Here is a 23,222-nt window from a genome sequence, read left to right as displayed (position 1 = left end):
TTATGAACAAACCAAACTCTTCAGATTTCTTTGATTTCTTACAGTCAATTCAGTATGAAAACATGTGCAGTAAAGCTGTAATAAACTATCTTTTAAAGGAAAACAATCACAAATCTGGTTTATGTGCCCTAGTGGTCCAAATGTAAATAAGTACTCAGAAGGGGAAATTAGCATAATAAGCATGAATTAACTGACTGAGATAAACTAAAAAGTATTTCAGCTTCAAAATGGATCAAAATAATTCTGCATAAATAGAAAAGTATCTTTAAATTTGTGTATGTCTTTTTAACTTCTTAACTTAATATTAACTGAAAATGCCACAATGCTTCATGAAAGGTTATTTCTCTCATATATATCCCTTTGGCTGTAATCTGGGAAAACCAATAAGCTAATATAAAGAGTCTGTTCTGAAAGCAATACTGTACATTAACAAACACATGGCAGTACAGGAAAGCTAAATGAATTATTTTTCTATTGAGGCCATTAAAGAAGTAGGGATATGCTGCCAACAATACAATATGCAATGGATGGGGGTCTTTTTCTCCCTACAGATATATATTTGACAAGTTTTGTCTTTGGACTCATTATATGTTTTGTTTGGTTGTTTGGTTTTTTTTAATTTTTCCTCTCCAAACTTTTCTGAACAGACTTAGCATTCAGGATTGTATAGAACACTTGAAAACATTCAGCAGTGATTCTAAACAATAGGAACCTATTGAATATTTCTAGAGTTCCCAATATTTGTGTCGAACACTAGACTTTCACAACTGATCACTCATAATCTTTCACAAAAATCATGCATGACATACAGTTTGAAGTTTTGCAGAATCACGTGCATCAAAGATATTTGCTTTCCATGGACTGTTGCAAAATTCCAGTTGACATTTTTCGCTTCAGAAACAGAAGAAAAATGTATCTAGACAAAGATTAGTTGGAGTGTGTAAGAATTATATAAATAATAATGCCAGGTATTGCAGTTTAAAATAAATGGTATATGAAGACAACTTTGGATCTTTGTCCCATTAAGAATATGTCTGGAATTCTTTTTAATTGCAGCACACGAGTTTTGATCTTTGAATCTATCTCAGTAGGTTTTTGAATAGTTGAACCAAACGTGCCTTCAGCATTGATTTGTCATTTTTTTCCTAAATGAATCTGAAATTTTATGTAAATTAATGACACAGTGATTCTTTGAAAATTTTTTGTCCACAAATCATTTTTTGAATCTTTTATTCCATTTTTCCAGCTGATCAAAGAGATTTCCTTAGACAGGAAAATTTTATAAATAAAACAAGCAAGCATACTGCAAATTTTAAGCAGTTTGGTAGATATGTAGGTAGAATCTAAATTAGCACATTGTCTACACTGACCTATTTAGCTTTAAAGCAGAGCTGTGAGAGAGTAATAATGAACTATAACTGCTTTCTCTACATCACACTTCACACATATCATTTAAAATGTATTTGTTTGGTATTATCAGAGGACATGATGCAAAGTATCTGGCTTATAAAATCCAAGTATAAGGTTAGAAATAACAATACTGTAAAGTCTGAAGCCCCAAAGCAGCTCAGTATTTTCAAAGTTTCAAGCCAGGTATTTTGAGTCTGAAGCAATAAAAAAATGGCTTTCTTTGGAGCAGGAATTAGCAATTGGAAATCTGTTTTCATGTACCTCTTGGGCATTACAATTCCCCAGGCATTTTCTTTAAGAAGGAGGGCTTGGCTAATAATTTTGAATCCCAGTCTTACTGTTCTCCCTTTGCTAACCTAAATACCCAGCTTTTCTTCTGTGTTTATTCAGAGCATGTGATCATCTGCCTAACTGGTAAATATCACTCACATGGGGAAAGAGGGCTTATGATACTTTTACCAAACCTGCCTCAGGAGACACAGAATCAATTGTATTTTAGAATCAATTGTATTTTGTTCTAGACAAAAGATTAACATACTTGGAGAAAACATAGTTTCTCATCTGAAAATCTTCTAGGATAATCAGAAAGTGATAAAGTTGGAAACATCAGTGAGATTTAAGGAGAGGTGGGATTTGGGGATTTTTTTTTATGCCTTTGATGGAAAAAAGGAGGAGAAAACCAACCAAACAAACATGTTGGGAGTAGTTTATACATGCCAGACTGTGCAACAGAAACACAGCTTAGGAAGGCAGTAAAGTGGAAAACCAGGAATCACCTGAAAGCATTAAAAGAGGGTATCTCATAAAAGGTGCTGCCACCAAAATGACATAGTAACTAACTCCTGCTTTAGATTATCTTTCTTTAATCTATAGATTATAAAAGAATGAGCAGAAAGATGTTCATATTTTTTCCTGATAACTTTCACAATCTTGAAAACCTTTAAGTTTCTGCATGCTTATATTCATTATATTCTCAATTAGGACAAGAGAAATCATTTCCCAAACTGTATCATCACATTCTTCTACTGCTGACAGCTGTCATTCAAAGTCCAGCCAGTTTGTTGTCTCAGTTTCTTTGTTTCTTTAATAATAACAAAGGATATACATGAAATAATAAGTAAACTTCTGAATAGGTTAATGTTTTTAACATCAGAAGTTATGTTGATGTTACCTGAAAACGAGTTAAAATTAAGAGTTCAGGCACATAGTGTACTTGTATTTTAATGAGGTGATTTGTGTAGACCTGTCATTGAGTGTTAACATTTACAAATGCAATTAATTCAGTCATATAAAACAAATATTAGATAGTTATATTTTAATGAATTTAAACCTATGTATAAATGCCAGCAGAAAGTTCCAATCATACTTAGTCAGGAATATGCATTAATCTTCCTTAGTTTTGCTCTATATGGTGCACTAGACAAGATCTTCTGGCAAAATTAAAAATAAATGCCTACATTTGACCTCTGACTCATGCAGTGTGGAAACATACAATATTTAGGTTTTAATTGTGCTATTTTTCAGCTGCACCAAATCGGACCATCTGTCCAAAGTCTAAACTAGATTTGTTTTTCTACATATACTGAAATGCATTTTTTAAAATTAGGTTTTATTATTATTTCTCTGTAAAAAGTTCAGAAATATTTGCATATTTCCAAACAGGAACAGCCCAACATCCAATTAACAATAAAATATGCATTGAATAAGAAAAATAAATATTGATCTGCAAAATACCATGCCAATTTGTTCTCACAGTAAGCATCCTTTCCCTCCAATCAACTGATTTTCTTTGACAAAGGGAATGGGAAGAGGAAAGTGCTTAAATTAAATATAAGTGAATGTTGTTTATAAAGTAGAAATGTATATACCAATGGCAAATACTTTAGGCCAGATTTCCCTACAACTTTCAGTTTTTGTGCTTCACTCAAAACAAAAAATAACACAGATCCTAAAAATCACATTTAAAAACTATCACAGATGGTGATGCTTATTTGTATACTCACTAGATAATGCTCACAGTATCATATATTTGCATTTTATTTTCACTCAGAAGTTGCCTCGCCATAATTTCCATTAGAGAGGTCTCTCTACAGCAAGGAGGGAGATGGTGGCAAGAGGACTTCAGCAGGGATAAGATGTGACCAGAGTCACAGAATGCTGTCATTACAGCAGATCCTCTGGAAAGATGTTTGCAGAGCAGACAGGCTTGCAAGAACCTGAAGGCTGATAGTCTGTGACAAGTCTGGCTGTTCAGGAGACCAGTGAAGAATGGACTCTGGACATCTGTGCCAATTTACACAAAGGGTGTCCTGTTACCTTGAGGAGCTTGGCCTCGCCAGGAAGAGCGAGGCTCCTGTATCCCTGCTTGCTTACTCTCATCTTGCACTCAAAATGGCAATCCCCAGTCAAGCTGCAGTGCATTTGCACTGCCACATGCGAGTGTAACAGACGGTCTTCCAATCCATAAGAGCAAATGTCAGCATTTCAGAAAACACTTGAAATTACTTTAGCCAAATAAATGCCCCCAAAAATTTTGAGCCATGCCACTGTTCAGATTGTTCTGCTGTTTTTCTTCCTTATGTCAGCACCACTTCACACTCCAGACATGCTAATCCCAAAATATCTACACAGGAGCTTTAGAATTTCTTATATCTCCACAAGACACGGGGATGAAATGTAGATGTTTTCAAATCCGACACCCGTATCTGAGTTAATCACCTTAGCCTTTATAATCAGTGAGTGGGTAGGATAGGAATTTTTTGGGCATGGTTCATCTCCTCCCAAAGTAGAATTTTGTCAAGTGATTGATGATCTAAATGTGCTTATTAGTCTCCAGAAGACCATGGCATGACTATATGACTAGAAGTTACTTGAGATGAATCCCACCCACAGTGATGTATTAGATAAACAAATGGTATCAAAATTTCCCCAAACATATTAAGTTGATGACTGCTATAGTTTAATATCAAACATCCCCCCTGAAGTGCCCTTTACTTTATGTGTTATTGTCAAAATGAAGTCATGAAGACCAATTTTGAACAGCTGGAAAAGTGCATGTTACATAAAGGTGAAGAACATCTGGAGTGTTCTACAGAGGATTTGATGGAGATTTGATAGACTTGAATTTAATTCAATGAGCTAGAATTGCTAACAGCAAAATAAAAAAATTGGAAAAAAGTAAAGAGGGAAAGTAAAAGAAAGCTGCCAAATTCCAGACTATTATTTCCGTAGTTGAAAAAACCTGAAAACTTAGCTGTTTTTGTTAAAGCTCCAATAATATCTGAAATTTCTGTGACAATAGACTGAGGATAAGCAATATGGAAGACCCAATGCCTGAAATACTGATAATTTTTTTTAAATTTGAATATGCACTTGAAATAGCATGCTGAAAAGGATATATATGACCAAAAATATTTTTTTCAAAACATGAAAGGGTATGCTTCAGAATAACCATTTGCAAGGATAGAACAAATGTCATACAGATTTTCTGTTTTGCTGCAGGATGTCTTTCTGACAGAAAAATGGTAAAAATATTTAGTTGTCATGAGCAACACTGAAGTTATGTGAGTAAGCAATACCTGTCTGCAGTAGTTTTGTCTGTGACTTAGGAATGAGTACTGTAAAAATTCTTCATGTACAATATCTGGGGTTCAAAGTCACACTTTTTTAGAAAATACTTGCTGTAAGATCTGTATTTATTAATAGTGTTCCTATCACTTTAATACTTTAAGATGAGCCAGTAGAGGTATTATGGTACTGTAAAATTTTAATACTAATAAATGTGCCTATGGAAATAAAATACATGTAAGTTAGTGCTTTTATGAGTTTGAAGTTGATTTATATTATGCTGTAACCCTTTTCTGAGAAGGATGTCTTGCTGTACCTCAGAAATATGTATATTGCAGACTACTGTATTTCTTTTTACCATTCTAAACATAATAAACAATTGAATGGTCATGTAGAAATCTTAGGAGAACTTGAATTAAGTAGAATGGCATACCAAAAGATAGATGTATTTACATTTTAATAGATTACTTGTTCACTTTTAATTGATTAACCACCAGTTATTTCAAAGATTTTCAGATTATTGACAGTCTATCAGAATTTTCTACTGCTTAGTACAGATAGAAAGAAAAATACACTGAAACCATTTCTCTCTGAGATATTTTCCTCTCAGTGTCTGTTTTCTATAGTGCACACTCATTATTTGTGACTAGTGTGTATCCAACATGAGACCTCAGAGACCATATACAGATTGCTGAACTAGAACTTTTTTTATTATTTCAAGTATTGTTATTCAGTTAGTTTTAAATTATGTGTACTCCTTTCATTACTTTATGCTGGTGTCTATTGTGCAGTCTTCTACAGCAAGCTATTGGAAGGCTTGTTTCCTTCCTAGACTGTTTTTGTTCTTGAGGGTTTTTTGTTCATTGTCTTTAATGATAACTTATAATTTTTTTAATACAAAAATTGCTGAAGGCTCCTCAGCAGTACTAGAAACAGACTCAGTTGGCTTCAAACTGTGTTTTCCTCTTCAATCTCTTGAACACTGTGTACAAACAATACCTGTGAGACTGGAAAATCAAATCATGAAGCTTATACACATTTTTCCAGAACAAATTTTTCTCAACTAAGATAAGTACAGGCACCTACAACCTGAGTATCTGTTGTGTGTTGCCACTTTGCCATCCTTACTGGTCTAAACCAAGTGAACTTTGTCTACCACTTGCATGGGTCATTGTGTGTCATATGTGTCATCACACACAATAAGTGTCACTGAACTTCCAAAGATTCTCCAGACCAGAGTAACCTAAACAGCTATGTGGGGCAACTTGCTTTTCTAGAGAGAACTCTTAATATGGTGCCTGTTTCAATTAAACAGCACTGCCAATGAACTAAGTGTCTCAGCCCTCACCAGCTTCTCCCATATTCCTTATGCTTATTCCTTGATGGAGTTATGTAAATAAGTGGTGTCATCACTTCTACTTAGCTTATTGCCTTGTTTCAGGTCAGGGGGATGAGTAAAGCCAAGGTGTGCAAGGCAAACACCCAGCACCACACTCCAACGTTGATACCTCACAAACAGACAAAATCCTAGCAGTATGCAGGCACAGCGAACAAAACAAAACATCATAACAAAAATTAGGCAGTGCAAACTATTTAATCTCTGGGTCAGAGCATTTGCTTTCCCAATTTTAAGGGTCTTGTAGGTTCCTGCTTTGATTTATTTACTACCCTTCTAGAAGTGGGTCAATAAATGTGCCTTTAAAAAACATTGAACACTTCTACTCTCAGCAGTCTTAGCTGTCAGCATCAGTTTCCTACACTGTGTACAATAAAACATTTTTGCCTAGGGAACTTCAAAACGGTGTGGTTTTCAGTACATTTTTTTTCTGTGGCTTTGTAAATAATTGTAACATGGATACCTCTTCTCTAGGTGTTTTATCCTCTTTTTTCTTTTCCCCTAGAAAATCAGTATTTATAGTCCAAGTCTGTGAAGAATCCCCCCAGATATCAGGTGTAAATATTGTTTCAGATTTAAGTCAAGAACTTTCCTTTTCTAAGATCAGTTAGATATATTGTCCAACAAGTACTTTAGCTCTAGTTCTACAGTCACAATACAAATATTTCTCGGAGGGATATATTGGTTATATCTTTAAAGAAAGTCACTACCACTTTCCCACATGCTCAACATCTATTCATCTATTGTAATAACTGAGATATACAAGTAATTCAAATTGTAGCAAAGAGACAAAAGTCGTTGTATGCTGTTGAACAAAGTGTTGAATCTTACTACATCAATAAGCAGAAGCACATATATATGCAGCATTGTTTGTGCTGTATGCTCCACTATACACCAATAACATAGACCTCTCCATCACCATGAAAAATAGAGAAATTTTAAGGGCTATTGAACTTTTGTATGCCACCACATTTATATCTTGCATAGGTGCTTCTCTAATTACCACACACTGATAAAATTCTCAATATTTACTGATCACCATTGAAATTTCTAGTCCAGTTGTGATGATAATGCAGTATTTATACAATGAGTGGCAACAGGAAAACAAGCTAGGTCAGAATCTCATTTCTCAGATTCTCTTAGTTACTTCACATTTTTCCTCCCATTCAGCTAGCTACATTGTCTGGTTTTATGTATGCATCATCTCTGTTCTCTCTCCCACTCTTCAGTCATCTCTCCTGAGATGACTTCCAGGGGTGCATTTTATATTCATTAATACATCGTGGTGTTGTGTGGTGTGGTTAATTTGATCCAAACCTGAAGATTTTTATTTAGTTAGACCGAAGAAGTTGGATCAGGCAAGTATTAAAACACACACACTTACCTTGCTGAGCATCCCAGTGAGGATCTGTATCCTGTTGAGTGAAGTCCTGGTACTTCCTGCTTTTTACTTTCCTGAGTGGTTTGCATCATGAGCCATGGGGCCTCAGTAGGAGAGGGAAGCAGAGTCTAACTTTTTTTACACTCTAAAAGTTGTTGCTCCCTTCATTAATGATGATCCTCTGGAATTCAGTAAGACACCAGTCAGTTTGAATAATGACATTGGAATCCCATACTGTGCTACTAGTGAGCTTGTTTTCAAGGTGCTGTAAAGCAGAACATGGCAGGTAGTTACACCATTAAATAGAGTAACTCAGCTTCAACTATAGTGGAATTATTAGAAGATTTTTTCATGCATTGTTTTAGAAGTTTTCACTCATATATCCATTTCTCCCCTCCTTGTCTCAAAAAGGACTTATACAGACTTTCAAAGTTTAAAATTTTATTTGGCCTCTGTAAAAGCTCAGAAAATCTTCAATGATAACTGTCACAGGTTTATTGCTCCTGTAATCTCTGAAGTCAGTTTTGCTGTCCAAGTGCAAGGGATAGCAGATGAACTCAGGGACACCTACCACCTGATGCCATGACTCTGACTAGCTTTTACTGTAAATTCTGTGTATAGTCCTCAGATAGAAGAATGCCTGATGAAGTCCCACTTATTTGCCCATCTATATGCCCACAGGCATCGTATACATGTATTTCAGAGACCTTTCAGCAAGCCTACTCAATAAAATTTCAGTCCATTCCAAGTTTATAAGGGTTCAATCAGGCAGATGTTAATCAGTGAACTATGCATAAAAAAAGGAGCAGCCGTTTCCACCGTCTCCAAGATACTTGCCATAGAATCTATTATTCCTGTACCACAATTGAAAAAGGGCTTAGGTTTCAATTGAATCTCTTTTGCAGTCTCAAAGAAATTAGGGCTCCTCTAGGCTGATACTTACTCTAATGAGCCTGAATACTGTGAAACTCTCCCTTTCCATCCCCAAAAAGGCTTCTCTGACCATAAACAAGACTGTATCTCTGGAGGATTTCCTATGCTCTATTGATCTAAAGGTATGCTTTATAGTCTCTCAAGAATGGTATTTGTCTTTATATCAAGTTCAGAACCAGTAAAATTGCCCCAGACAATTTTATTAAGCTGATAAAGAACTGCTCATTTTAGGAAGAGAGAAGGACTTTTGCTTTGTTGATCAGTTAATCAGAAGCTTTTCATTTATTTCCTGTTAAAATTATTTTTTTTTCGGAAATCAGAAAGAATTTCAGACAATCTGAGAGCTATTTTGCTTTTCTGGCATATCTAAAACAAGAGAACTCAAGGAGTCCTTTCCATTGGGGCTTTTGTATTTTATTTTAAAAAATCCATTATGTTTGATACCTAATTTAACTCACATAAATGTCAATGGAAAACTTGTTATTAACTTTACTGGAACTCAAGAGAGCCACATTTCTGGTGAGGGTTTTGAAAGGACTTTGATTTCTGAACACTTCCATACTTCAGTTCTTTGGAAGCAGACAGGTATATTCTGGAGTTGCATGCCACCTGTATGTATACACATAGGAATCCAAGTTGACGGGAGTTTATCTTGCTATCTATCTTATCTGCTTATCTAGCTAAGCAGCACTCATAAGATGACAAGAGTGATGCTTCAACAAGCAGGCAATCTAAATTAGTCAAGTAAAGGAAGAGAATAGAGAGAGAAGGAGTAGGACATGAAGAGTATACAAGAACAATAGAAGCCAGGGGAGCACAATTCTCTTGTAAGTGTAACTAAAGATTATCTCTCACTTCTTCAGTGGAGGAGATAGAGGCACTGACAGGTATTACTACGACATTCAAAACAAGTGGCATGTAACTGTAAGTGAAGTTTTCCTGGTTTGCTGTAGTTTCCTTATTCGCTGCAACACTGAAAGTGCACTCAAGATGTTGTTCCACTGAAAAAGGTAATTTATGGAGCAGAACTCCAAACTCACTGTGACAAGATTCAAGTCTGTCAATGTATATAAAATGGATGTATATGAAATCTATAAAGTTGATAGGTTTGATAGATATTGTCACTATTTGAATGATAGAACAGATATTCTATTAATGATGAACTGTTGTAATTCGACTGGGATCTAAGTTACTGAAGAATAAGGTATAGAGGCAAACAGAATATATAAGACAAGAAAAGAAAGAAAATTTCATTGGGGCAACTGAACAAAGAAAGTAGCAGAACAGTCCTAATTGCATCTGTATTTACCAGCGTATTGTAATGACCATCACAAAAATTAAGGAAAAAAGAAAGTTCATTACAACATAGAAATTGTCCTTTCTCTTAATTTCTTCACTGTCCTCTCCCTGTGGCTGACAGGACTTCTAGGGATGGAGAAGAGTAGATGGTGTTAAATTCATGAGTCCTAACTTATGATCATTCTAGTTCATTCAAAATATTTTTTTCTGGCATGTTTAAACAGAGATGCTTCTTTCTTATAGGTTTTAGGATTTCTGGTGCTTAAAAAAATTTGGAAAATGCTTGAATATTATTTTGATTTCTGTGTTAACTTTTATTTTAAATAAAGCTGCTTTTAAATGATGTTCCAAGTATGATTAGTATTTACCTTCGAGTATCAAAGTGTTTTACACCTTTGTTTATTGGATTACTAAATATTTCCATTCTCTTAGTTCTCTTCACAGTCCCTTTCAGCAGCCAGTCTTTCAAGGAAAAGCCCAGGATCCAAACAGTGGGACAGCTGCACCACTGCATCCTAGTTCCAGAAAATATTCAGAGACTTGGTGAAGGAATGGAATTGCTTACTGCAGGTGGTTTGATCATGTGACATTAAGAGTTTAAATCACTAAAAGGCAAGACACAATTTATATAACATTTCTCTGAGTGTCTGTGAAGGCAACAGAACTGTCAAATACTGAATAAAGTGAGTAGAGCTGTATTTTAATGACCATCTTAGATCTCCAGTTAATTCCCTGAGTTTTTAGAGAACCATGAGATCTTTGACAGCCCACTGAAAAAAAATATTGGTTTTGAATTAGTTTATAAGACTTTCCTTGATCATGGGCTGGGAAATGCAGCTTTTCTTTGTTTTCTAGGTTTTGTTTTTTCCTTGCTTTCATTATCTCCACAAGTTGATGAGTTTTGCTGGTGACATTCCTTTTTTCTCTTGTGAGAAAAGGACCTGTAAACTCTTTTTGTTTGCTTTGATTCAAGAAACACCTTTGTCTTTCTCTTGATGTGATATAGCATTGCCATCTATTTAACCCAACTAAATTTAAAAATCCCCAATAACCTACGAAAGAAATTTAGCGGGGTTTCAGGACACTTAGCACAGAAGGAGATTGAGCTGCACTTCAAATTTGGAGTCTTATAGATATACTAATCAAAGCACAATAAAAAACATGACATAAACTCAGGAGGAATAAAATAGTGGTCTCAGCTCTAAGTTTCTGACGCCAGAGCACCAGGGAAGTGGTGGCTGACATTTTCTACAAGAGTTAAAGCATTCCATCACTCTCATTGTATCTTACCAGACAGAAACCAGGAAAGCTTTATACCATCACAGTTTTAGGACTTCTGCTTGAAGAGTACAAACAGAAACACAACAAATTAGATAGCAAAGCTTGACTAGAGATGACTTCTGGTTGAAGGATGCTGCAGGCCATGGTTGGTTAGCTTTGTTCTTGTGCCATGTTTGATGTTACTTGTCAAGTCAGACACAGAGAACTGGAGAGGGGAAGGAGACAGAGAGAGAAAGAGAGAGCTGCAATTAAAAGTAGGTATTTTCTAAACTGCAGAATTTTATTTTTATAGCAGGTATATTCCTCAGTTCAGACCTTTCCCTGGGTGAAAGGAGTTGGTTATCTCTTGTACAATTTAGCCTATGTCAGGAGGGTATTTTAACTGCAAAGAGAAATATGTGAAACTGTCAGCCACAGACCTTTAATTCCCAAGCTTATTTTTGTAAACAATGATGCCGTATTTTTACAGCACACTCCCTTTCACAGAGATATAAAGATCAAACATGAATGTTTCATTTTCCATAACTCTTCCAGACAAACATAGCTCTTCCAGAAAAATAATAAAAACCCCAAAGAGGTAAACAACGTTCACAGAGGGAATATAGTTTAAGTAATTCACACAGTATACAAACATGTAATGGTACAAAACCTGCAACATGAGTTTTTTGTTACATTTTAACAGTGTTTCCTCAAATCTTCAAAGCTTGCTTGATGGTTTGCTGAAGTAATTGAACCACTCTTGAGTTGTTTTATATAGGACATCTTATCTTTCTTTCATTACCCAGTCCGTGGCTTCTTTTCTATTCCCATGAAATCCATGTACACACTTTAGAAGCCCTCCTGAACAAGCTTGCTTCTAACTTTCACAGAGCCCTTAGCACAATTTGAATACGAAAGAGATACTGAATAAAAAGCTTTAATCTCTTGTCTGCTATTCTTCTTTCTTGCCTCTTCATCTCCCCCCCACCTCCTCTGCACCCCTCCCCCTTCTTCCAAGAGCTTTTCTGTGTTAGTAAAGTGAACACTTTCTGTTTTAAGTAAGTGTAATGCTGCAGAAGATGCATTGGGAGGGTGAAACCGAAAGCCTGGCCTGTGAAGCTTCTTTGCCACAATTTAGCAATAATTGTGCTGCATTTACTCGCTCTTGAGCTTTTTGCAGGTAAAAGATTAGTAAAGAGCTCTCCTTAACAAAATCACTCAATCAGTAGCAAGCATAGGTAGTATCAAATGTGCCCTCTACCTCAAATACTGTGGGGCTCTTTCTTCTGATACCTCTTCCCTCAGTTAACTGGAACCGCTTTGAAAGGGCTTTCTGTTCTCCGCTCTCTTGTCAATTTGAATGCCAGGAAATGAGCCCCCTTTGTGAGATTAATTAATAGCAGGAGCTGATCGGCCCAAGCCCAATTGCCACGCAACAGAGCTGTAATTGCTACTTTGTGGAAAGGAAAGAAAAAGTTTTGGTTGCAGTTTAAGAAGAGGGTTTAAGGAAAGTTCTTTGAACTAGAGGTCTCAGTGCACTGGATTAAGGCAAGAAGCAAGGAGTCCTTTGAAGTTTGTTAAGAGGTTTTGGAGGAGAAAAAAGTTGGGTGGCAAATGGGAGCTGGCAACATCAAAAGCATTTAGCACCATTCCTCACCTGCTTGTATTCAGAGCAAGGACCACAGGCTGGAATTTGCTTGCAGTTTAAAGGGTCACTTTGGGGCTCTATTTGTTTTGATCAGAAACTGTACCATGTACACGTCATTATGTACATAAGGGCTGTTACACCTGGACATACAGGAGCTGCATGCACCCTGTTACATGCACATGCATATGCATTACATGTAGCAGTAGCCACAATCACTGAGTTCAAGGCAATAATTGACATCTGTCAGTTTTCTTCCTACCACTTCTCTAATTGCTACTTTGTTTATTGTTTGTGCACTGACATACTAGTAGTCACTGATTACTGGTATTGCTGATCCCTCATTTGATTAAAAGACTCAGTAGATGCAGGTTTTTCTAAATTATTCCAAGCATTACATACATATATATTTGACAAAATTTCAAGAGTTAAGGGCATCTTCAGGCAAAACTTGTCCAATGGAAAGTGGACAGAAGTACATTGCAAACTCCAAGGCCAAAAGCAAGCATTGCAGAAATCTTTTCATGGGCTGGAAATACAAACTGTGTGACAAATTAACGTCCCTTCATTTTTTTCAACATGTAATGGCAAGAATGAGTCTTTACAAGCCGCACACAGCTCTGAGTTCAGAAGGGCAAAGATCCCGGAAAATTGCCCTAATGGAGGCTGGAGGATCACCTTGGAGCCAGGGAACACTCAAGTGCAGCAGAGCCAAGGATCTCTTTCCACTCCACCCCACTGCAGGGCCCACGGCCAGAGCCCACATATGCTGGTAACACTCTCAGCAGCACAAAAACACCTTGGAGGATGCTACAAACCAGTGGAGCTTAGAGCATCCCTGAGCTGCTCTGAATTACACAGATGAGCCCTGAAATGCATGCAGGGCAAAGATGGAAAAAGTCTGCTTTTCTGCATCTCCTCAGCTTTTGCCAAATACGTCACCACAGTCCACGGGTCAAATTCACATCTCATGTGATCTGAACACAGCCAGGGCTTTCTGGAGGATGAATTTGGCCCAATATCTATATTTTCTAAGTAATAGGACAAGTTAGGCCATGCATGTCTTGTCACAAACTTGGTGAAGTTCTTTAAACCATTTACTTTTAGAAGATGGTGACAGTCTTTTTTGCTTTCTGTTTCTACAGAAGCTGGTAGAAAAGATTTCTACTGCTGAAATTGTGTTTCTAGTCAAACATGCAATCCTCTCAACAAGCAGATCTTTATGCTGTTAATTTGGGTGGTGGGATGACATTTCAGAGTAGTATCAGTTTGAAAATTATTCAAGTCCCATCTACCTTCCTTACAGTTTAGGAATAATAAGGAAAAAAGGGTTTATTCCATTTTAAAAATTTCCAGGGCCTATAGTTTTGTATATTTTCCCCTTTTCAATCTTGCATATAAAAATAAAACAGAAAACTAAATGTGCCTTCCAATAAATGTCAGTAGGTGTTTGAACTCTGTCTCCACCTCTCAGTCCAGCCCTTTGAGGTGGTATTTGATCAGCAATTTTTTTCTCTCACCTTCCAGCTCACTGCAGTACTTTAAAAGGTATAATTAAAAGATAATGGGAAATGAAGCCTTGCTGAAAAAAAAATCCCGATAGAAAAACATTTTAATGATGAGGGTTTTAGTAAGATTACAAATGAAATTTAAAAAAAACCCAAATCTCCAAAACAGCAACAAAAAAAGACACACCATTTTAGGCAGGATTCATCTCTCCTAAATCTTTGCCTCTCCAGTCTCAAGTGTACTCCCTCTGCCTCTGAAGCACAAATCTGCCCCTCTAAGAAAGATGTAACAATTTGCATGGCTGTCTCTTTCCAGCATCTATAGAGGCAGCCTGTCCACCCGACTTAGGGCAGCATGTCCTGCAGCAGGTAAGTCTGGACAGTGGGAAGCCCCCCCATCATGGCTAAGAGAGAGTTTTCCAAACACTGACAGATGCACTGGAAAGAGGCATTCTGTGGTTCCTGTTCATTAATGGCCAATATATTTTAGTTTATTTTTGTACCTGTTTGGAAGACCATCCTAGAGTCAGATGCAGCATAAACAGTATCACCAGACACAACACAGTAGACCATGTTCTTCATAGCCCATTTCCAATGGATCCAGGGGTCAGTCTATGTATGTATGTATGTATGTATGTATGTATCTATCTATCTATCTATCTATCTATCTATCTATTTTTTACATCAAAGTATTTGGCAAAATAGGGAAGCCCTCTTGAGCAGCAATGATAATTGTTCCATCTTAAAATCATGGTAATTGTCCCATTTTAAACTCACGGGTGCACTCCAAAAATATTTATGGCGGGTAGTTGAGTGATTGATTCTACATCATCTCTTCTCCACTTGCTTTTTCCTGTTTTACCATTGCACAGCATCCCCATTGTCCTGCCATCCTCTTCCCAGAGTGATTACAATCTTCAGCATCTCTAGAAGCTTATTTGCTTACACATCACATCAGAAGACAGTGTCTTTCTCATATAAGAACCAAAAAGTAAATAAATATAAAAATGAAGGCCTGGATGAGCTGTAGTAATATAGATAAAATATTTTGGAGAATATTATGCCATCGACCCTTAAATTTATCTTTTGAACTCATTTTAAGCCATCTTTCATCTCTCATTTGAGGGTCTCATCTACTAGTGGGTAACTTACTTGGAAGTCAAGCCTTGAAAACAATTTGCAATTCTGACTATTCTGAGATCATAGGGAGGTCAGAAACAAATGCAAGTTTTAAAGAGGCACCAGTTTTCACCTTAGGACATGTAAAATTCTCAAACTTCAATATCCCAAGGTCACACTGCATGTCATAGCAAATTTTACTTACCTTAGGCAAAGCAGTGATGTAGATTTTTATTTAAACACACAAATTAATTCACAAAATGTGAAAGTGAAAAGATGCCCCAGCCCTGATTCACAAAATATCTACAAGATACCCAAGCCCATCCATATATATCATTGTTTTTCGGTAAGGTTTTCTATAATTACATCTGTTAACAAATGTAGCAAATTCAATTAAAATTTAACTGGCAGTGCATGGAAGCAAAACAGGTTCACTTCTATTATGTCAAACACCTTATTTTATGCCATGCATGCTAAGGTTTACCACTCCTTAAGGCTTGCAACTGCAACATTTTAACTGATATCTGGAGGCTTGTAATTGTATGTGTGCACATCAATTATGGATTGGATTCAGCATTTTCAGATAACTTCACCAATCACAAAGAGAGCTCAGTGGTCTCCTGGCATTTTCGGAGCAGTTTGATTACAGGTGTAATACATACAGCCTTGTTAGCTCTCAGTGATGAGGGATTCCCTTCCCTTCTGGGTTCTAGCTGAGGCACTGACCATTGCTTTTCACTAACAATTTCTATCTGCTCCCAAGAGATGTTTTAATGAGCCCCTCCGACATGGCCAAAGGCAAGAAATGTTCTCTGGGCCAGTGAGGTGAAGAGCCAAAGCTTAGCCTACTAGGCAAGCAATAATTAATAAGGCATTTTTGATTCATCTCAATTCATTAACAAAGTTACTTTTTTTTATTATTATTATTATTATTACTGCTAAGCAACACAACGTTAAGTCTGACACATTACTCACAATTATTGAATGAAAAACTCGTGCCAAGGTACACAAAAAAAATTAATTTATGACAAAAATAAATTAATTTGGAATACTAATTGGGAAAAAGCAACTGACAGATAAAGTTAAAGATTGATTTGAGAGGAAATGGAGAAATCTGTTTTCTGCTTATTTTAAGGACAGGGAACAAATTTTGCTTAGAAATGTACAGCCATCTAGGTTAGTAGAAGTTGTTAGATATGTCTGAAATTTTCCTAAAATTCATGGCTATCTGCTAATCAGACAGAGTGGCTCTGGGGCTGTTGTCTGTTGGGATTAATGGCAATAGCTCTTGAGACCCTCAGACTCATGACAAACGGTTTGTCAGGTTACAAACAGTGCTTCTTTGCAGTTCATATCTTTCCTTGCTTCTTTCCAGCTTAATATCAGGGATAACTGATTTACAAAGAACAAAATTTCTGCTGGAATAATCTAAACAAACTGCTAAGAGCTGATTAAGGGATCCTTCAAATTTTTGTTTTCATAAGTCAGGATCTTGAGAGAAACAACCAGCTTTGATAAGTTGTTTGGCATTTTGCTTCCTTCCTCCTTTTCCTACACTGAGGAAAAAGAGAAAGACATTGCCAGGAAGAGGAGTAATAAGAAATATTAGTTAAAAACAGGGTGCATCAAAACTGAAGCCCTTTAGAGATATGGAGGGGGCATCAATCACTTCTGTGGGCACATTAAGCTGTTACATATTATAGCCATCTCAGTTTAAGTGGTGTAAGGCTCATCTCATTTGCATTTGTTGTGTTACAATCTTGCTTCAGGCCTGTCTCCACAGTGAATAAGGTGGCTGTGCAAGGCAGCTTGTGGCTGGCATAAAGGATATGTCAGAGTCAAGCTGCTTCACTAATCAGCTTTGCTGGGGCAGATACATGATAGTCTATGTGAAGAAATTTAGATAATAGTATACAGCATCCACTGGAACTGTATATAGTGTATATAGGGCTTTAGACTAACTTCTAATCCTTCATGGAAAATTTGTAAATACTGCAGTGATGTTCTAGTGACCTCTAAAGGCAGCTGGTTCTCGCTGTGTAGCACTTTTTGTTAAACCTCCCGCTTTGTAAGGCACATAATACTAATGTTCCTAAAGGCTCTACTCGGAGAATTTCCCCGAAAATATGGTTTCTCCATTAAACCCTCCACGTTTCATCGCCACCTTCCCACTCCTCCCCAGTGTCCGCAGGAGCTGCGGGTGAACCCCGCACCCCAGCGCTCCTGCCCGCCTGCATCCCCTCCTCCCCTCGGCCCCTCGCCCTCCTGCCTTGCTCTCCCCTTCTTTCGGTCACGCTGCTGCCTGCGCGGGGACAGCCAGGGATGCGGGATCGGCCAGGGATGCGGGGACAGCCAGGGATGCGAGATCGGCCAGGGATGCGGGGACAGAGGGACTGCGAGCCCAGCGAGGCTGCGGGACCAGCCCACAGCAGCCACGGCCAGCGTGAGCCTCCTCGGGGCTCGCCAGTGCTAGCCGGCATCTCGTGCTCTGGTCTCGCCCTCCGTTCCTCCTCTAAACAACTTGGCGTTATCGTCAACTTTCCTGCACCCAGCAGGCCAGGCCAGGGGCTTTATTAACGCAGAAGAGCAGTAGCTCTGCCCAGGCCAAGCAGCATGGGTGCTGCTCCGAGTCGAGTGTGACCGCACTGTTAAACTGGCTAAAAAAAATGAAAGTTTTTAGAGACATTACTCCTCTGTTTCACATTTTGTATTCGTTTCTCTTTCCCTTCGGTGATTTTAAAATAACATTTATGAGAGAAAATTAAAAAAAAAAAAAAAAATACAAGGAACAAGAAGAGAAGGCTAGAGTTGAGATTCAACTGCCCTCCCAGCACAGCGTTTCCAACTCTCTGTAGCCCTGCATTCTTCCCCTGTCAATCCCTTTCAAGCTCAGCTAGCAGGTCTAGTGTGCCGTTTTCTTGAGTGTCAGTGTGCAAAGATGGCCAGATCACACAGATCAGCCTCGCCCTGTCTGGGCAGGTCTCTCCTGCCATGCACCTCTCCTGCGTGTTCAACTCCCCTCAGCAGCTCTCATGGTGAGCGTAAGACGCCGTGCTTTGTTTGCTTTAGTCATGATTAAACAATTAAGCTGGACATTTGGGTCCTTTTGTGCAATGGTGCACACACACACACACACACACACACACACACGTTTAACAGCAGATGTTAAATTAAAAGCTATAAAGTGTTTTAAATGCAGGTGAATTCTACAGAATAATAGGTCAGTAATGTCTTTTCTTGTTCCCCTATTGAAGATAAGGGGAGGGTTTTTTAAAACAACCTCCTCCTCTTCCTCACAACCACCAAGACCCCCCCCTACACACACATACACACACACACACACACACACGCACACACACACACACATGATGAAAGACCTATAAAGTTGAATAGTTGGGAGATAATAACTCTAATGGTAAAGGTCCCAGCGTACGTATACCACCCTGCCTCTGGCAGTAATCCTGGCTTTGGGGATCTGAAATTTCCTAAAGATGTATTAGTGTCTTATACACATGTGCTCTTGTGCACTCATAATCCTTTTCACTAGCTTCTTAGCTGCATGCTTTGTATTTAAATTTTCCTTCTGACCAAGTAAATCCCTTTGGATGAAGTGACAGGAGCTTTTCAGCACCCATAGCTGGGTGACAGCTGGTGTAGAGGCTCTGAAAGACTGCAAAGTGTTCCTTACTAGCTTTCTTCAGGACCAGTGTCAGCCACCAGCTGAGCGATTTGTTAGCTCCCCTTTGGGCATCAGTCAGCTGAAGAGGCTCACATTAAAGGCTAAAGTAATACAATAGATATTAATATAAAAAAAAAAAAAAAAAAAGAAAAAACCCACCAATATCTGTGCTCTTGGTTTTACTGTGCTTTTAATTAGGTGCTTATTCATTATACGTGAATACGGCACATTTTCATTAATTCAGGAAACGCTTTATTAATACTGTATGAAGTATGTATGCCTTCCTCAGAAACACACTGTTAAAACTTTGGCTTAAAAGATATACTTGTCAGAAGCTTTTCTAGGAGCAGCACAGCAGTTGAAGCAGTTTACTTACAGATCACAGAGCAGGATGTTTGTATTTTTTTTCCCTCAAGTAAGGTTCCCCTGAAAATGTCCAATGTGTAATATATTCTGTTATTTAATTCTAGATTTGAAGGTTTGCTTCTCAGGGGTTCTGGCAAGTTTTTGCTATTGGAATTAGTAATGAGGAGCTCTGGAACTGTGGAAGTAAATCGTGCAGTGTAATCAGGTTGTTAAAGGAAAAGCAATCCAAAAACGGGACTGTTTAAGAACCAGACCAGAGCTGGATATAGCGTTGCAGGATGCTGCCTGCACACTTTTCTAAGGGGGTGCACGCACAAAGGCAGGGGAGAAATTCTCTACCATTTCTCCAAGAAGTAAAGCAAAGATTAATTTTAAAAAAGTCAATTTTAAAACACAGTGGCTTGTAAGATAAAATTTTTAATTATTTATTGATCTCTAAGGAGATTGAAGTACTGAGCTAGGTAAAACTCCCACAGCATTCAAGTTGTTTTGCTTGAGTAAGGACTGTTGGCTTAGACCAAAGACTTATGAGAATTGCTTTACAAAAATGGTAATTAATATTCAAAACTTTGTTACTGTGCCACCCACACATATTTGTGAAAGTATCTCAGCTTTAAATAATAATCCAGACCTGTGGTAATCAAACATGTAGAAGTATTTTAATTGTATTATTTTATATAATTTATGTTGTAATAATAAAATTCTCATTTACAAACTGAGATATAGGAAATTGTGAAGTTTCTTCCTCTGGGCTGATACGTTTTAATAAAGTTAGGATGTGTGTAAAGAGTGCTGCTCTTTCTTTTCCCTTGTTCTAGAAATGAATGGGGGTCCTAAAGGAATAAATCAAAATTCTAAAACGTCATGATTCCCTCAAAGCTTTGAAACATTATTATTCCTAAAACAAATAGCTAAATTAAAACTACAGATATCTGAGGCAGTTCCCAATTCAAATTTTGTTCCTGATGACTAAAATTAAAACAACTTTGGGTCTTTGATTCATGCTCAATAAAAAACTTTGAAAGTAATTTCTGTAAGAATTCTCATTTTCAAAGAAATATACCAGTTTTCAATATCATGCATTTCACTCAAAGTTTCTTTCCATTTTAATCAGATCTGGAGGTTTATTGTCTATTTTTTTCAGTGACAGTTGCTAATTGAATAAGATCCATTTCGAAGAAATAATAAAATTTGCAAGGTGCTTCTTATCTGTGTGATAAATCCCAGAAATGAGGAAGATTATTCAAATGAATTAAAATAAAACATTGTTTTCTGGCTCTTCTTTTTACTTTGGAAACTGAACTAAACTAATTTACAAAGAAAAAGTGAGGGTTTTTTTTTTATTTTAAAACCTTTTAGATTTCTCTGCAGAGGCAGTTACATACATACCACAGGAACGTACAATGCAGTTTCAGTAAAGAGATAGCATTACCTTTCACAGACCAAATCACAGATGTATTTACAGTTCTCACTCCTCCTGTACCCTTTGAATGTATTCTTGCTATTCATTCTTACATCTGGATTTTGACCCTTCTTTGCATACATTTTTCGCACTTCCAAAATATGCTGCTGTTGAGCCAGAAAATAAACACTCACTAAAATCTCAAATTAAGCTTCCCCCTGAATGAATTGTTGAGGGACCTGATCCTGCACTCGCTGAAGTCTGTGGAAGTTTTAATCACAAATCACACAAGCAAATGAGACAAGAGGCCTTATAATACCTGGTCAACCTTCTGATCTGCAGAACTGAAAGCTTTCTTGTAAGTGTTGTAATTCTAGAAATCTGCTAATAATAAAAACGGAATTTGGGAAATTTTTAGTTTGAACTCAGGCATTTCACTTAGGTCATGATCCCAAGCACTTCTTCAGCATGTTTTTCCCTTATGAATTATTAATATAAGGCTTGTAATGGGCTCACAAGTGACTCCAGAGTCCTTATTAGTAAATCATGGTCACAATATCAAACTGAAAAATTCACAGGATGTATAGCAAAGATAATATTTAATGATATTTGAGAGAGAAAAAAATATACAATAGCAAAATATAAGAGAGTGTCTATTTCCTCAAAATATGAATTGTTGTTTTCATTAATTGAGTTAATCAAAGTTCCTTAATATTTCAAGCTTTTTTGGTTTGTGGTTTTTGTTTTGTTGGTTTTTTGTTGTTTTTTTTTTTAATTCTGGTTGTAAAAAATTTTTTTCTGATTATTTTATAGCAGCTTGTTTTACAGTTTACTAATTCACTGTCTATATAAAACACTTTTGGTTCTGTTTTATTTTTAAATATACAGCAACTTTAAAAAAATATAGGGCATACCTGTATGTTTGGTGTCTGTTTACATTTTCTGTAATGTAGTCATTAAGCATACAACGTAGACTTAAAGGATGTCAAAACTGACAACCACACTATGATTGATGATGCTGTGCTAGACTAATTCTTACCAGGTGTGGTGTGATGTGAATTCAAATGCAGCTCAGGGTTCTTATTTGTATTAGTAAAGTTGTGCTTTGTCAAAGTTCTGTGACTTCTTAACCCACTAAATCCATCTTCTAATGCAAGTTTTTCTTCGCCTTCTTGCTGTATACAATATTTTTCTTCCTCTTTCTCAGCAAACCAATCCTTACGACTTCATCTGCAGCCAGGGTTTCTTAAGACATCCAGTTCGTGCAAATTCCAGAAAATACCAAGTCTGATGAGGTTATGTTAATTAAGTGTAAAATCTACATAAAGGCTTCCTAAGTGACTTGAGCTAGGGTAGGCGAAATTATGAAGGATGAAATTCACTCCATCAGCATAAAGCATAAACAGGAAGCTTTTTATGTGGATAAGGAATAAAATACATGTTCTTCAACCAGAAAAGGGCTACAGCACAGCCTTCTTTGGTCCCTACATAAATTTGTCTTCATTGTCATCCCTTGACACTTGCAGAACATGATGAGGACAGCTTCAAGTTATTACGTCTTGTTAAATGTCAGTGGTAAATATTGGGTGCTTGCACCTTTGAACAACAAATAAACATTTATAAGGTAACAGAACTGGACCTGAACTCTTAGGCTGCTTTTTTTTACCTCTCTCTCCTTTCTGCCCCCTCGCCCTGCTACACTTTTGATTCAGTCCTTACTAGTACATTCTCATCAGCTGGATCATTCACTGTCAAGCCAAATGTTCAGCACCTTTGGTAACAGAGAACTGTGTTGACCTGGGTGGGCAATTGAATCATATCTGTTTGTTTTCTGGCCGAGTTATCTATCCTCCTTGATTGTGCTTATCTTAATTTGATTTATATTTTATTAACAAAAGATATTGGTTTTGCAAGCAGAGTCTCAGGAAAGTAGAAAACATATAACAAAATTCTTAAGAGTCCAATTTATCTCAACAGGCAAATAATCTAAAAACTTAAATAATCTGATTGAACAAACCACATCAAATGCATCAAATGTTATGCTGCAAGAAATGAAAGCACCTATTACCCCCCACCACTACCTCCCCCTTTCCCTCACCAAGCCCTATTTCACTCAGGTCTAATTTTAAGTGATCGCTTTCTCATGCAAATATCCATTGATTTGAATGAGATTTTGCAAGGGTAAAGGCTGAGCAAAGACTTTGGGATGTGATCTTCAGAGAAAAACCCAACCCCTTCTTTTTATGGATACAGAGAG

General features: G+C 37.1%; 2 long non-coding RNA genes across 3 annotated transcripts in view; one reads left to right on the top strand and one right to left on the bottom strand.

Moving 5' to 3' along the window:
* LOC148224894 (uncharacterized) overlaps positions 1-12,596 on the bottom strand; it is a 112,120-nt gene extending 99,524 nt beyond the window's left edge. The window contains exons 1-2 of the long non-coding RNA XR_015801624.1: positions 12,508-12,596; positions 7,758-7,935 (exon numbers count right to left, since the gene is read on the bottom strand). This is a non-coding gene — a long non-coding RNA (uncharacterized LOC148224894). The remainder of the gene's footprint in view (positions 1-7,757; positions 7,936-12,507) is intronic.
* Positions 7,608-12,201, top strand: LOC148224895 (uncharacterized). 2 transcript variants are annotated; one of them, XR_015801626.1, is made up of 2 exons: positions 7,608-8,809; positions 10,419-12,201. It is a non-coding gene; the product is annotated as an uncharacterized LOC148224895 (long non-coding RNA). The 2 variants fall into 2 exon arrangements; XR_015801625.1 differs by having other exon boundaries at positions 9,551-12,201.
* Positions 12,597-23,222: the final 10,626 nt, after the last annotated feature.

Source organism: Sturnus vulgaris, chromosome 2 (assembly GCF_052056855.1).
Source record: "Sturnus vulgaris isolate bStuVul1 chromosome 2, bStuVul1.hap1, whole genome shotgun sequence".
NCBI lineage: Eukaryota > Metazoa > Chordata > Aves > Passeriformes > Sturnidae > Sturnus > Sturnus vulgaris.
The sequence above is the reverse complement of the archived record's forward strand: the minus strand, read 5'-3'. Positions and strand labels throughout refer to the sequence as shown.